The sequence below is a fragment of the Rousettus aegyptiacus genome, unplaced genomic scaffold (genome assembly GCF_014176215.1).
Source record: "Rousettus aegyptiacus isolate mRouAeg1 unplaced genomic scaffold, mRouAeg1.p scaffold_m13_p_3, whole genome shotgun sequence".
Lineage (NCBI taxonomy): Eukaryota > Metazoa > Chordata > Mammalia > Chiroptera > Pteropodidae > Rousettus > Rousettus aegyptiacus.
The window spans coordinates 81,571,315-81,585,830 of NW_023416306.1; positions in this window are offsets into that span (position 1 = coordinate 81,571,315).

A 14,516-nucleotide genomic window follows, 5' to 3' on the forward strand; every position below is an offset into this window, starting at 1 on the left:
TGGGTGGCTTGCTGAGAATCTTAACAGACGCCCCGGAGGGGCAGAGGCTTGGGCTGAACCCCTCTCAGGACTGTGCTACCAGACACCTACTACACAATTCCACATTAATGAGACCAGGAGACTTAGGGACTTTGATTAGTACATAGAAACAGACACAGAAAGACAGCCAAAATGGGAAGACAAAGAAGCAGAAATCATATGAGAGAACAGAACAGAGATCCAGATATAATGGAGTTAAGTAATCTAACAAAGGCAGAGTTCAAAACACTGGTTATAAAGATGCTCAATGAACTTTTGGGAAGTGTAAATAAATTCACTGAGAACTTCAACAAAGAGATAAAAAACATAAAAATGGAAATGGAAATTATGAGAGGGAAACAGTCTGAAATGAAGAACACATTATTTGAGATGAGAAGTATATTAAATGGGACAAAGTGAATAAAGAAGAGGATCACATGCCCTATCTAGAGGACAGGAAAGCCAATCAGGACACTCAATCATAATGGCAAGAAAAAAGATGCCAAGACTATAAAAATAATTTAAGGAGCATATGGGACACTATTAAGGCTCCAAATATTCGTCTGATCAGCATAACTGAAGAAAATCAAGATGTTGAACAGCCGTTTGAAAAAATAATGATAAAAAAACTTCCCTTACCTGGTGAAGGAAATGGACAAAAAACCCCAGAAAGCTCAGAGAATTCCAAAAATCAGGGGTCCAAAAGGCCCACACCAAGACACATAATAATTAAAATGCCAAAGATTAACTACAAAGAAAGAATATTAAAAGCAGCAAGACTGGCATCCATAAAACTGGCAGCTGATTTCTCAAAAGAAGCTATGCAGGACAGAAGGGCTTGGCACAAAATATTCGATAGGGTGAAGACCCAGGATCTACAACCAAGAATAATTTATCCAGCAAAACTATCATTTAGAGTTGAAGGACAGATAAAGAGCTTCCCAGACAAAAATAAGCTAAAGGAGTTTATCACCACCAAGCCAGTATTACAGGAAATGTTGGAGGGACTTCTTAAAGAAGAAAAAAACATGTATCAAAAACAGGAATAAAGAATGATAACGACTACTTTCTATCAATAAGTACCTTAAATGGAAAAGAATTAAGTGCTCCAACCCAAAGAGAGTGGCTGAAAGGATGAGAAAACGAGACCGCTACACATGAAAAGGAAAGGGATAGTAAAAGACATTGCTTTGCTGGACCTAGGAGGTATTTAAGTCTGACAGAGAAAGAAAAACACTATATGATTTCATTTATATGTGGAATCTAAGGAATAAATAGAACAAACTAATCAAAAACAGATTCACAAATACAGTGGACAATTTAGTGTCAGACAGAGGGGAGGGGCTTTGAAGGCCTGGGAGAACAGGGTGAAGGGCTAATTTTAGCTGATGGATGGTCACAGGGATGGGGAGCACGACATAGGAAATGCAGTTCACATTAATATGTTGGCTAGGTGGAGGGTCAGGGGAGGGAGGGTGCAATTGGGGGAATTGTCTTATGAACTACATAGATGTCTAACCAATATACTATATACCTGAAACTAAATTAAAAAATAATTTTTAAAAATTGCATTTAAGTAAGTGATAAAAAACATCTCTTCAAAGGTGGAGAATGAAGGCCCATTATGCACAGGGGAGAAAATATTGCCTCAAACTCCCCCTCAGTAACTATGTAAACTAAAAGATTTTAGTTGATTGTTATCTGTAGTGTGCAAAAGAAAAATGTTATCCTTCTAGAATTCTATAATCAGAAAAAAAAACTTCTATAAGTGAAGGCAAATAAAGACTCTCTGACACAAACAAAAGCTGAGATACAAGAAATATTAAAAAAAGTTCTTTAGTCAGAAGAAAAATACCAGATGGAAATTCGGATTGACAAAAAAGAGAAAAGAGCACTGAAATGATAGATATGAGGATACATAATAAAAGACAATATTTTTCTCATTTTTCACCTCTTTAAGAATATTGACAGTTTAAAGCAAAAGTAATAGCAATATACTGTGGGGTTTATAACAAATGTAGAAGTAAAATGATGAGAGCAGCACAACAGACAGGAGGGGGAAGTGGGAGCATACTGTTGTGAGGTAGCAGTTACTGCTGAGAGTGGCAATTATCTCTGTACTTCTGCCTGGGGAATTGGACGGCTCCTGGCAATGGGGAGGAGGCAGTTTCTGAGATGTTCACTTGGCCCTTACTACAATGGTTTATATCCACAGGTCGAAAAATATATGTGCAAGCTCTATTAGCTTGTAAGCATACTTATCTCCATTACATATTTGGAGAGAAGAGAGATGGCAACAGGGTGGGGCTAAGGCCCGCACCAGATCCACTGTGAGACTGACTTCATCCAGGCCTCCATTTATTATCTAGCCCCCACATGTCCACTCTTGGTGGGGGGTCATGATGGCATAGTGAGTTTCATGGTGCCACTGTCAGCTCCAATTCTATAGTAATACACCTCAAAAGGTCCAGGTAGTCCCTTTCACTAGGTATAGTTACTTTGGTAAATGACCACATATCCCTTTGGAGAAGGATTGAGGTAATATTTATTGAATATACTTGTGGTAATGTTGCAGGATCTTTTCTTTAGAATACCAGGCCTCCCCTGCGATTAATGGGCTCTAGGTCTCAATTGTCTCAGTCTGAAAACAAGGCAAGGGATCACAATATTTTGTTGCAGCCTTCTGCTTGCAACTCTTGGTTTTCTTTATTTTGTATTTCAAGTCAAACAGTACCTAACCAATTATGGACCGCCTACCTCCAAACTTGTTTTGGTGTGAGAGAGAAATAAATTTCTAGCTCATTCAAACCACTGTCATTTAGAGTTTTCTGTTCTTCACTGCCCTAGCCATGACGTATACACCTGTGTTAGATAGAAATTATACTTGACCCCTACCCACTCTCTCACTCAGCAGCACCCAATTCAGCAGACGTGAACAGGGCTTCCACAGTGTAGGCCTGTTTACATCCTTTACCCCGTCCTGTGGAGCTCCTGCTTTGCCCATTGCTCTGAGGCAGGTGTTGGCCCTGAGACTCTCTAGCAGGGGTCTAGGTCTGTCAGAGCCCTGCCCCAGCTTGGGCATCAGCCCAGCCTGGCCCGGCGGGGAGCTGGAAGGTCCAGGAGACAAGGACCCAGTGTCCTCTGCTGTGGGCAGCCTTCACTTTCAGATTGAAGCCATCAGAAACCAAATCTTCCTGGCCCTGCAGGCTGGGTGGGGGTGGGTAGAGGTTGACACAGCTCATAGTCTCCTCTGTGAGGCACTTAACACTTCTGGAAACAGAGGCTTACTGGTATTACCAGGTCCATCAGGTAAGACACGGGCATGCAGCAGGCAAGGGAGACAGAATTGAGAGTGTCACAGTGGGTTGATTGGCCTAGGGGACGGGGTCACAGACATGTAGGATAGGAGGGGCTTATGAAAAGGCTGGTGGTGAGAATGGGGGAGATGAAAGCAGGAGGCTTCAGCATGAGTGGGCAGCGGCTTCCCACTGCCAGCATTCTGGTTGGTAAGTGGAGGTGGGGCAGGCTGGCCCTGGGGGCATTTCCTACACCCTGTGGGCTCACCTGGCGTGTAGGAGTTCTCCTCAGTGAACCCCCGTGGCTTCCACATTTGAGAAGACAGGAGGCTTCCTGGCACAGGGAAAGGAGCCTTTTCCCCAGGACGTTCCTCTAGCTTTTCCCCTGGCCTTGCATCCCCACTCAGACCAGCATGCCCCTTTTGGAACTGCTGGGGACTCTGGCAGTACCAGCTCTACCAATAGTGGCTGAGCCTGCAGCCTACAGGACCACCAAGTCCCAGCCAGCATCCTGTGTGGCTGGACCTTCAGAGGGTACTTGGTCCCTGAATCTCCAGAGATTGCTGCCACCTTACCCTTGCAGGTTTCTCTTGGCCCAAAGTACCCCAGAGTTGGGCCAAAGTCCAGTGAGTTCCCTGGGTTGTCTGAGACAGTCCATGCTGCTGCCCCTGCAACTCTGAAGACATCTGTCACCTCTGGACCAACGTGTCAGCCAACTGGAGTATCCCCTGCCTTCCTGCTCTGCACCTACATCTGGATCCCTACAACTGTTGACCTGGCTCATGGGCGGGTACACCAGACCTAAAGCCTGGATATCGTCTATATTAGGGACTAGAAACTTTGGGTTGGTGGTCTCCCCAAGTCCTCACAGTAGGCTCAGGGTCACCTGGAAATGGTCTGGTGTCCAGTCTGGGCCCAGGGCCCAATGGCCCTTTAATGTTGCCATCGTCCTTGATCACACCCTCTTCATAGTTATCATTGCCACTGTCATCCCCATCACCTGCACTTCTGTCTTTGTTGCTGTCACCATCAACTTCCTTACCACCACCACAACCACCATTTCAGTCACCAACAACATTTCCCTTCGCTTCAGGTGAAGGCGAGCCAGAACTTCTCCAGATTGTTCCGAGTCTGAACTTTCCCCAACAACCACAGACCTTCTCATTCATGCCTCCAGCCTCCCCTTATCCTGCCACACTGGAAGGTTCTAGGGCTAGCCACTCTTCTGTGCACAGCCCAGCTTCAGCCAGTGGTCCCTGGCAGCCCAGCCCCTTTGGCCATCCTCTCCCTCAGCTGTGCCTCCGACTTCCCTCTGGCTGCCCGGCACCCCTGGGGTAGCTGCCCCTACCCGTTCTTCTTCCTTGCCTTATCCCGGCCAGGTCCTCTCAGTGAAGGGCTCAGGCTTCTTCTCCCCAGTACCCAGGCATGCGACTTGCTCTGCGACCTTCAGAATCTTCAAGGAAGCCTTCCTAACAGCACCTGAGATGCCTGCCTCTTTCCCCATCCATTCTGGATGCTGACCCCAGCCTGCCCGCCCACTCTCTGAGCACACCAGGCCCAGCCACACCTCTGTGTTTTGGTGCATGCTGTTCTGTCACTCAGGACCAGTTTGCGCCCTCCACTACCCTTTCTGCCTGGTGAAGGCTTTGCCTCTTTTGAGGCATTACTGCTGACTGAGACCCCCCTGGCCCACAGTCGGCATCTCTCCCTCTGGCGGCTGTCCTACCCTCACCTCCCAAGACCATGACCTCCCTGAGGCCAGCTGGGCACAGAGATGGATACACCCAGGGGCTCTGGAAGTGTGCCTCTCCTTTGGGAGTGGGAAGGAGCATGTGGGGTGGGAACCTAAGACATAGAAATTGGAGACCCTGTCCCTTGAGTTGCTCCAGCAGGGAGGGAGAGAGCCTAGACAGAAATGCTTCTGAGGAATGGTGTGGAGAGAGGGCTCCCCCCCCGCCCCCCCCCCCCCCCCCCCCCGGTCGAGACCCCGCCCACCAGGGTGCTAATCAGGGATTCCAGGGCCTGGCATTCTTTTCTGCCTGAAGCACCATCAGGGCCAGCAGGCCCTCAACACTCGTCCCACCTTCACCCCTTGCCCTGCCAGAGTTCCCAAACAAAACCTGTCTCCTGCCTCAGAATCATGGACAGAAAATGGGCCCTGGCCTCTTGCCTGTCATCCAGCGGGGCACTCTATCTGAGTCTCTGACCATTAGTTCATTTGTTCACTCATTCAACTACTTCCTTTTCTCATACAACTACCTAAGTGTCTACTGTACCAGGCACTGTGCTAAGTCCTGGTGGAGCAATAGTGAGCAAGACAAGCTTGGCCGCTGCCTCATGAAGCCAACATCTCCCTTCACTTCAGGTGAAGGTGAGCCAGAACTTCTGGAGGGGAAGACAGACACAAAACAAAGGAATGATTGAGCAAATCCAGATGTAAGTGAAATCATGGAAATCTACATGCAGGAGAAATATAGACAGAATAAGCAGAAGACTGATCTAGGGCATGGGGGTTGCCCAGAGAACACCTTTCTGAGAAAGGGGAATTTAAAAAAAATGTTATTGCCTGGGCATGATTAGTTAAACTATTGACTCAATTTCTAGCCCTTTCCTTTCCCCTGAGGTCTGGGGTGGGACAGAAAGTTCCAGCCCTGAAAGGGAAATTTTAACTAGGTTAGAGAGAAGGCAGCCAGATGAAACAGGGAGGGGCTTTCTAGGCAGAGGGAACATGGTGTGCAGGTGAAAAGGTGGGCAGAAGCCCAGGGGCAGTTTGGAGAACCACATGGGGCAGGGGGTAGAAGGGGAGAATGGGAGACTAGTTATGAGGAGGGGCTGTCATCCCAGTGAGAGAGGTCCAGGTCTGGGCCAAGGTGGCAGCTCTAGGGATGTAGGACGATTGGATTGGAGAACAATTGTCAAGAAAAGGACAGAGAAGGAAAGGCCTAGGAAGTTTGTGTGTTTGGGGGACAGTTGGAGCCACCTGCAGTTTTCAGTAGAGGGTGGTTGGCAGGTGATCTCTGGTGGCTGTGGGGGAAATGGCTTGGATGGTCCCAGGTAGTCCAGGTGGTCAGTGAGGAGGCCATTGCAGGGGCCAGGCCAAAGATAATGAGGGTGGTGTGAGGGTGCACCGATGCTGAGAGAGGTCAGGGATGGGGCATGCTGACCCTCCAATGCCTCCGCCTGTGCTCAGCTTCAGCCCATTTATCCACAGTCTTCTCTAGCTTCAAGGGCTTTGGCATCCTGCTCTTCATGTGAGTCAGCAAGTCTCTTAGACTATACCTGCTGCCTTCCACCCGGTGTGCACCTTTGGAGACCATGAGAGCACTTTCCAGCCTGCCCAGCCCTGCCAGCCCTGCCCAGCCTCTACCATGTCAGGAACACCTTGGGGTCCAGGAAGAGCCCTGGACAGGCAGGCAGGAGGCCCATATTTGGTTTTACTACTGGCTGTGCTGTGTGACTTGCCTGCTCTGAGCCCCAATTCTGGCTGCAGGATTTGGGCAGGGGTGCCAGCCATTGTCTGAGTGTGGTGGAGGAAGGCAAGGGCAGCAAGAGCATCAGGGCACTTCCCTGGGCCCAAGGGTCTTTAAATGACAAGTAAATGGATACAAATCCCCTGGGGTGGCACTCTTTCTGTTTCTGAACCTCTAGGAATGCTTAGGGAGACCCAAAGCCAGGTTCACCAGTGAATAACAGCCCTGCAATCTCATGAGAGATCCAAGTACTCAGAGCTCCGCTTGAGTTGTGAGCTCAGTGTGGACCTTGTGTCTTATAGGCAAATCCCTCCCAGTGTAAGAATTTCAAGGCTCGATTACTCTCAGTGATGGGAAGCTCACTATCCCCTTTTAATGAACTGAAATCTCCCTCTATGACTTCCCTGCCCTGGATCTGAACAGATGTTTTGTCTCCCCAACTCCAGGATGGCACAGAACAAAACTCAAGGGAAGGATGAAGGAAAGTGATTCTGGATCCTGAGACTGCTGGTTTCTAGGTCTCTCCCCACAAACTTCTTCAACTCCATGTCGAGGCCCAGCTATCTCATCAGAACATGACCATTTGGTCCTCCTCTCATGGACTTTCAGGGATTCCTCAGGCATGTCCCTTCCTTTTCTCCTGAGCCCCTACTCCTTGTGATATAGCCAAGCATATTTTTCTCAGTCTTGCCCAGAATAGCTTCCTAATAGCTCACAGCCAGCTGCAGCTGGGGAGTCACAGTGTTCCTCTTAGAGCCAGGTTGTTGGGAACTTACTTTCCCTGAGCACCTGCTTTCTGTTCTGCTAGCTACACCATTAGTCCTCCCATAAACCCCCTCCCCAGGAAAGGAGCCATCATTCCCATTTTATTGAGGAGGCAGTTGAGGCCCAGACAGGTGATGTCACAGAAGGAGGCTCTTTTCTGGGTAGTCCATGGCTTCCACAGTGGACTTCCCTCCCTGGGGACACTGGCCAACTCATGCACCAGCCAGGTCCCCACCCAGTCCCAGGGCCCTCCCTGCACCTACTGGACCCCAGTGAGGATTTGGCTCTTTAGCTGTAAATGCCCCCTGTATTTGGGGGCCATGGCCCAGGTCCTTCTGCCTGTGAAATCCTCTGGACTCTGTACCGCAATGTGAAAGCCACAGGGCAAGTGTTGGGAACCTGTTTCTGGATGAGGGCACCCTTGCCTCTGATGGTGAGTCTCTATCCTGGCCCACCTCCGACCCCAGTGCCTCCTCATCCTACCCTTGCCCCAAAGCAGGTGTGGTGGGTGAGGAGGCTCCTGGGGCCTCCTGAAACACCCCCTGTGGCTCTGCAATGTCCAATCTGCCTGACCTGACCTGGGCAATCACCAGCACTGGCCTCGCAGCCTTGAGGCCGTTTCTGCCCTAGCTCCTCGTGCCTGGCTCTGCCCCCTCTGTCCTGCTGGGAAAGCAGATCCTCTGACAGGTGTGGTGGCTGGCCTCTTGCTCCCCCTCTGAGGCCTGGGATATTCATTCCATTTTTCTTGACTGCAGACCTCCATGCTTGGGGTGAAGGGCAGGGTGGAACACCATGGGGACAGTACCTAGTCATGGCTCTGTGGGGAAGGCAGGCATGGAGGGCACACAGGCCTGCCACATGGGCCCCCATTAGAGGAGTGATGCCCTGCCCGGGGAGAGGGGGTTGTTGAAGGAGGTGACAGCTCTGTCCTCAGGAGCATAGGGCCAAGCTCTGTAACCACACCTCCCTACCCAGGGGCAGCACTAGGGTGAGCCAGTGAGGAGAACTCACTCCTGGGGTCACGTCTTACCCACCTAGCCCAGCCCTGTCCCTACCCCACCCCACAATGGGGCTCAGGAGAGACAGCTCCCATGCCCACACCGACCTCCATGACTCCCCGCAGGCCATGCCCATGGTGTCAGGATTCTATAAGGTATACCCTCAGGAAAGTCCCCTGTTCCTCTTCAGGTAGCTCAGGTTCTCCCTCCAACCCGCCGTGCTCCTCTCCTGGGGCTGTCCTGGGGCAGAGGGGGCAGCTCCAGCTAGTGACTCCAAGCTAGGACATGGGAGCCACACAGGGGAGGACTTTGTCCCACGTAGCTCCAGCTAGTCCTGTAAAGCTCAGACTCAGCAGGTAGGGAGCCCATGCCTGAGGGAATGCTGGTGGGGCTGGATGCCTTCCTCTGGGGACAAGTGTTGGCAGAGCCTGTGACCCCTGCACGCTCCCTTTGTACTTGCCCTAGAAATTCAGACCAGTGGGCGAGTGTTTACACCTAACACAACATTCAGACCCCCATCCTCATTCACTTCCAAGGCCTGGCCAATTACCTAGCCTAAAACATAACTCCACTGTCTAGAAATCCAGCATCATAACCAAGGGTGAGTCAGGGCTGGAATTCCAGTGTCTTTGGCCAGCAGTCTCTTAATCTTGCTGGGCTTCAGTGTTCCTCTTCTGGAGAATGGACAGAATTTCATTTCAACAACAAATGTGTGCTGGGGCCACAGAGGGGAATCAGATATGGGGTCTTTCATGGGGAACTGGATGGAGATGAGAAGATCAAATCAGAAAGAAAAGATGGTCCAATCAAGTCTCTTACTGCCCAGGATCTCAGTTAATCCTCACATAAGGAACAAAAACTGTCCCATCAAGTCAGGGGCGAAAGTGCTCAGCTCTATACCCAATGCCAGAAGTTTTCCTCCTGGGGTCACCCCCAATAGTAAGATTTATATAAGCTTGTGAAACACAGAAGGACATCAGTTCAACACCCAAGTTAGGAGAGCTCTGGGTCCAATCAATCTACTCCGCTACAAGCCTGGAATTGCTCTTGGGAGCCCTCTCGGCCACAGAGAGTTCTGGTCCACTGACTGTGCCTGTGGTTCCTGGCCCTACCGTGTCCCATCCCTGTATCCTCTTCAGGGGACTCGGTACTGCCCTCCTGCCAGCTCTGCCCTGTACTCCACACATAGCTGCCCTGGCTACCAGCAGCCCAGGGTACAGTGGAATTGGTTTGGGGCTCCACCTTCCGCAGGCGGGAACCACTGTCTCTCCCACTCCCTAAGAAGCCAGGTTCCAGCGAGGGGGCATGATCGCTATTCAACCTTCAAAGCACAGAGGGGGCCTGTCAGTAGACACAAAAGCCCCCGGGCCACCCACACTCTTAAGGAGGGCTGCACTGTTTATGTCCACAAGTCCCTACAGGACCCTGACCAGAGAGTGCAGGGAATGGTAAAACAAACAAACAAACAAACAAACAAACAAAACACCAAAAAAGCATAAGTTGAATTATCAGCAAGACCTCCTTACATCAGCCCTGAGTGTGAGTAGGGTAGGTGGCATTATTCCATCAGTTAGATGAGAGCAGGGGTCAGCAAGTATTTTGTGTGGAGGTCCAAAGAGGAAATACTGTAAGCTCTGCAGGCCAGAGGGTCTTCGTCCCAACAGCCCCGCTCCTTCCTGTAGTGAGAAGGCAGCACGGAAACCTTGTAAACAAGTGAGTGCGGCTGTGTGTGCCAGCAACAACCTGATGGACCCTGGAGTTTGTATGTCGCTTAATTTTCATGTGCCACAAAATGTTATTCTACTTTTGATGTTTTTCAATTATTTAAAAATAACTCACAGACTGTACGAGAATAGGCAGTTGAGAGCATTAGAGCCTGGTCATATCCCGGGGCTCCCGGAGAGGGGTCCAGGCTGATGCTAAGCCCTGCATTGCTCTAGGGGAGAAGTCAGAGCTGGTGCTGTATGAGGTGCAGCTGCAGAGTCTGGACTAACCCTTCATCAAGGCCTTGAAGGACAAAATTAGCCCTGAGTCCCAGCAACTTTGGGGGCCTCTGATGAGATGAGTGAAAGGTAGAGGAAGGGGAGGGAGGAACGTCATGGAAGGGACCTACCATGGCTTGGGTAGAGTTGTGACACTCTGTCTTTCTGACCCGCCAGGCAACCACTGTCCTCAGACCTCTGTAGAATTTTGACCAAGTCATGGTGGAGGAGTTCCAGTAAGTTCATGGTAGCTCTGGGTTACCCAGAGATCAGGACTTGACTCAGAGGATGGCATAGGAGTCTGGAAGAGATGACCTCCTCGAGCGTTGCCAGGTTGTCCTGCCCCTGTTGTTCATTATGATTCTCTTGCCAGGCCACACCTACTGACTGCTATAGTGGATGCCACCCTCTCCAGGGCTGCACCAGTCCAGGCCCTTGCGCAAGACTGTGTGTTCCAGGGTCTGCATACCTGCAGGAAGCTGAGGAGATGGTTGTCCCAAACCTCAGCCAGTGCCCCTCTCCCTGCAGGTCCCTTTACTCTGTCTGTGTCCTCTGCCCATCTGCCTCCTGCCTCAGGCTGCCTTCCTGCTGCTGCTTTCCCTGCTTCCCAAGACCACCTCCCCTGCCTGCCCTCCCACTCTCCTGGACTCAGCCCCTAGCGGACTGCCCTTCAGGGCCCAGGCCTGGCCCTGCCCTTTCCTGGGAACCCTCCAAGGCAGCCTCAGCTCCAGCTCTCTGTTCCTGGAGCAGCTTCTGGGTCAAGACCCTACCTCTAGGACTTCTCTGCAGGCCTGGCTTTGCCTTCTCAGAGGCCTGTGGTCTGGGAGGATGGGGACCCACACCAGCTATCATCTTCCTGCTCTGCTCTAGGTAACCACAGCTCTGAAGCCTCAGGTTGGCTGGGTACCTCTATCCCCAACTAGGCCATGGCTGTCATTGTCCTGTTTATCAGCCTCTCCCTTGTCCTAGTGAGTGTCTGGCTGGGCCAGGACTCCTGGGGGACAGGCTGGGCCTTGATTGTCTGAGTCAAGCTGAGGGGTGAGCTGCCCCTTTACCACTTACTACACCTGAGCCCTCCAGCCAGAGCTGAGGAGTTTGTAGCGAGGGACCTCGACCTGACCCCAGAAACCCCACCCTTCCTATCCCAGATGCTGAAGTGGAAGGCCTGTTTGGGATTGTTCAGTCTTGGGGGGACCAAAGCCCCATCCTCTGAGTAGCTACATGCTGAGGCCCAAGGATCATCTCCAAACAGGTATGAGGTCAAGCCTCTCTGCCTCCGAGAAGCATTCGCTCTGTGGACAGGGTCTGCCCTCCCACCACCAAGGCCTTAGAGCAGACAGTTCCCAGAGGGTATTGACAGAACCTCAGTGGTGAAGTCAATTTGCCCCAAAAGCTTAAAGCTCTGCCGTTGAGGGTGACCTAGGAGTGGTCAAGCAGAATCCTCCAAACAGGCCCCACTTACCCTCAGCCCATTTCCAACTGCCCTCCCATGACCTCCAGAAGTGATTCTGGGGTAGCAGGGTGGGGCCTGACGAAGACGGAACTCAGGACCGCAGGTGGCCAGGGAAAATGGGACAGGGCAGTGGAGACCCGGGAGCGGGGAGCTTGCCTTCCTCACCTCTCCCCACATGAGCACCAGGGTGTGGCACCTCCAGGCCCTGGAAGAAGTAGGGACATGTGTGACCCCAACTCAGTTTCCCCCTTGACAGCAGGGCCAGGTTGGTGTGAAGGATGGCAGACGGCCCTGTTCGAGGGCACATTCAGTTATTACAGACTCCTGGTTTTTGCCCCCTTTTCTCTGCTCTCAGGTGACCCTGCTTCTCCTTCCACTGAAATCCAACTCCAAGCCTCTCCTCCTCCAACCTCCTGGCCCCAGCCTTCCACAGACAAAGCCCACAGCCAGAGAGGGCAGGCACCAGCGGGGTCACAGAGGAAAGGGGCTTCTTCTGTAATCACACCCCCAAGGACTGGACTCCCAGGGCCAGGAGAGAGGTGGGTTAGGGGAAAGCAGTACCTTGTCACCCATACTGGAGAGACCAGCTATGCTTTAACCACAGTTTCCCCACATCCAAGGTGGCTAAATCTTGGAAAACATTCGCTACCATGTCCATGTTCACTGGGTGTGCTTTACACACTCATATGATCCTCCCACCTCTCCACTTCATTTACAGATGAGGAAACTGAGGGCAAGAGCCACTCCCAACACACACGGCTAGACAGTGACAGAACAAGGATCTAGGCCCAGGTGAGGGGCCTCCAGTCTTTGCTTCCTCTTGTGTTGCCCTCTCTCCCTGCAGTAACAGGGACCACGCTGGGGAGGTAGGAATGCCAGCTAGTGCTCACACTGGGGTACAGGGGTGAGGAGGGAGCAGTCAGGGGAGGAAGAACCAAGGGGACATGAGAGGCCCAGAGTAGAATCTATGGGAGTAGAAGGTGGGGGCAGGAAACTGACAGGGTCAAGGGTGAGAATGGAGGCTGCTGGGGGCAGCCTCCGACCAGAAGGCTTGGGTGCTGGTGGCCAAGGTAAAGCCTAGCTGCTACACAGCAAACCAGAGTCGCTGGGTATGTGGGTTAAGCCAGGGAAAGTGCGGGGCGGCAAAGGCTAGCCAAGCTCAGAGAGCAGGCTATCCTGGCTGGGGAGGTCTGGGACTGAGGCTGAACCCAGTGGCCTCTCATGGGCCTATGAGGGCGCTGTGGCAGGCAAAGCAGGTTTGGCGATCTCCTAGGGCATACCCTCAAAGCTCTAACAGCTCTAGGTTCCCCTGGGAAGCAGGAGGTATTTGTCAACAGCGGTTCAGGGAACGGTCTTTGAAACCGGGACTCGGAAAGGGAGGGGGACACAAGTATAGTTCTGCTCCAAAGTCTCCCCCACCTGCAGAAGAGCCAGCAGGCCAGGTGAGGGGACCTAGGAGCCCATGGCCCAGGCCAGGCTTGTCTCAGCTCAACACAGTGGCCAGTACCAAGATGCCAAAGAGGGATGGCAGGAAAGTCACCCTGCAGAGGTTGACTGTAGCTGGTGGCAGGTCTCTCTATATTTCTGAAGTATGCTACCGCCATTCCTACCCCTGTCCCTAATCCCCACCCCTAAGGCTCCACCCTTATATATGCATATATCTCAGCCAGCCCCCTTCTCCACCTACCCACAACTTCTGGCAGACCAGGGTGGAGAAGGGAATCCTAGAAGATGCCTAAAACTTCCCCATTATTGCTTCTCATCTTCAGGAGGTAGGAAGGGTATGCCAGCCTTGTTCTCTCAAGCTACCTCCTTTACCACAGGAGCTGTTGGAGGTGACCTGGGAGGGAAGGGGGTGGGATGACCAGGGACAAAAACTGAGGGCTGAAGCTGGCCAGGTGAGCTGAGCCCCTCCCTCTTTTGGGTTTCGGTTTCCTGGCCTTACCCAACCCAGACTGTGTTGAACCTCATGGATGCCTTGCACAAAGATAGAGATCAGACACACCCAATAAATGCTGCAGATTTTAGGAGGTGGCGCACAGTCTAGGAGGAGGTACAGGGAAAAGAACGCATGCACCTCATGTGGCCTCTGTGGAAGTGATGCAGCAGAACTTGCAACACATGAAGAGAAAGGGTCCACCTAGAAAGGTGAGTCAGCCAGGCTGATGGCCACCACCAGAGTCTGCAGGCTGGTGGAGGGGCCTGGTGGGCTGAGGAGTCTTTCCTGAGGAATCTTCCCTGTGGGCGGAATGGGGCACACCGGACACACCTCTCACCACCAGCATAACACAGACTCGTTTCATTTTCACAGCAGCCCCAGAGCTGAGTAGTCCCACTCTCCAGATGAATAAACAGAGGCTCAGAGAGATGAACATGCAGTGCTGCCTTGATCACTCTCCTGCCACCTCCTCCAGAACTCAGTTTATGCTAACAACCTGCACTCATCAAGTACCTATGAGACAGGTACTGTTATCCCCAACTTACAGCTGGGGAAAGGGAAGCACTGAGGTTCGGTGACTCGCCCAAAGTCACAA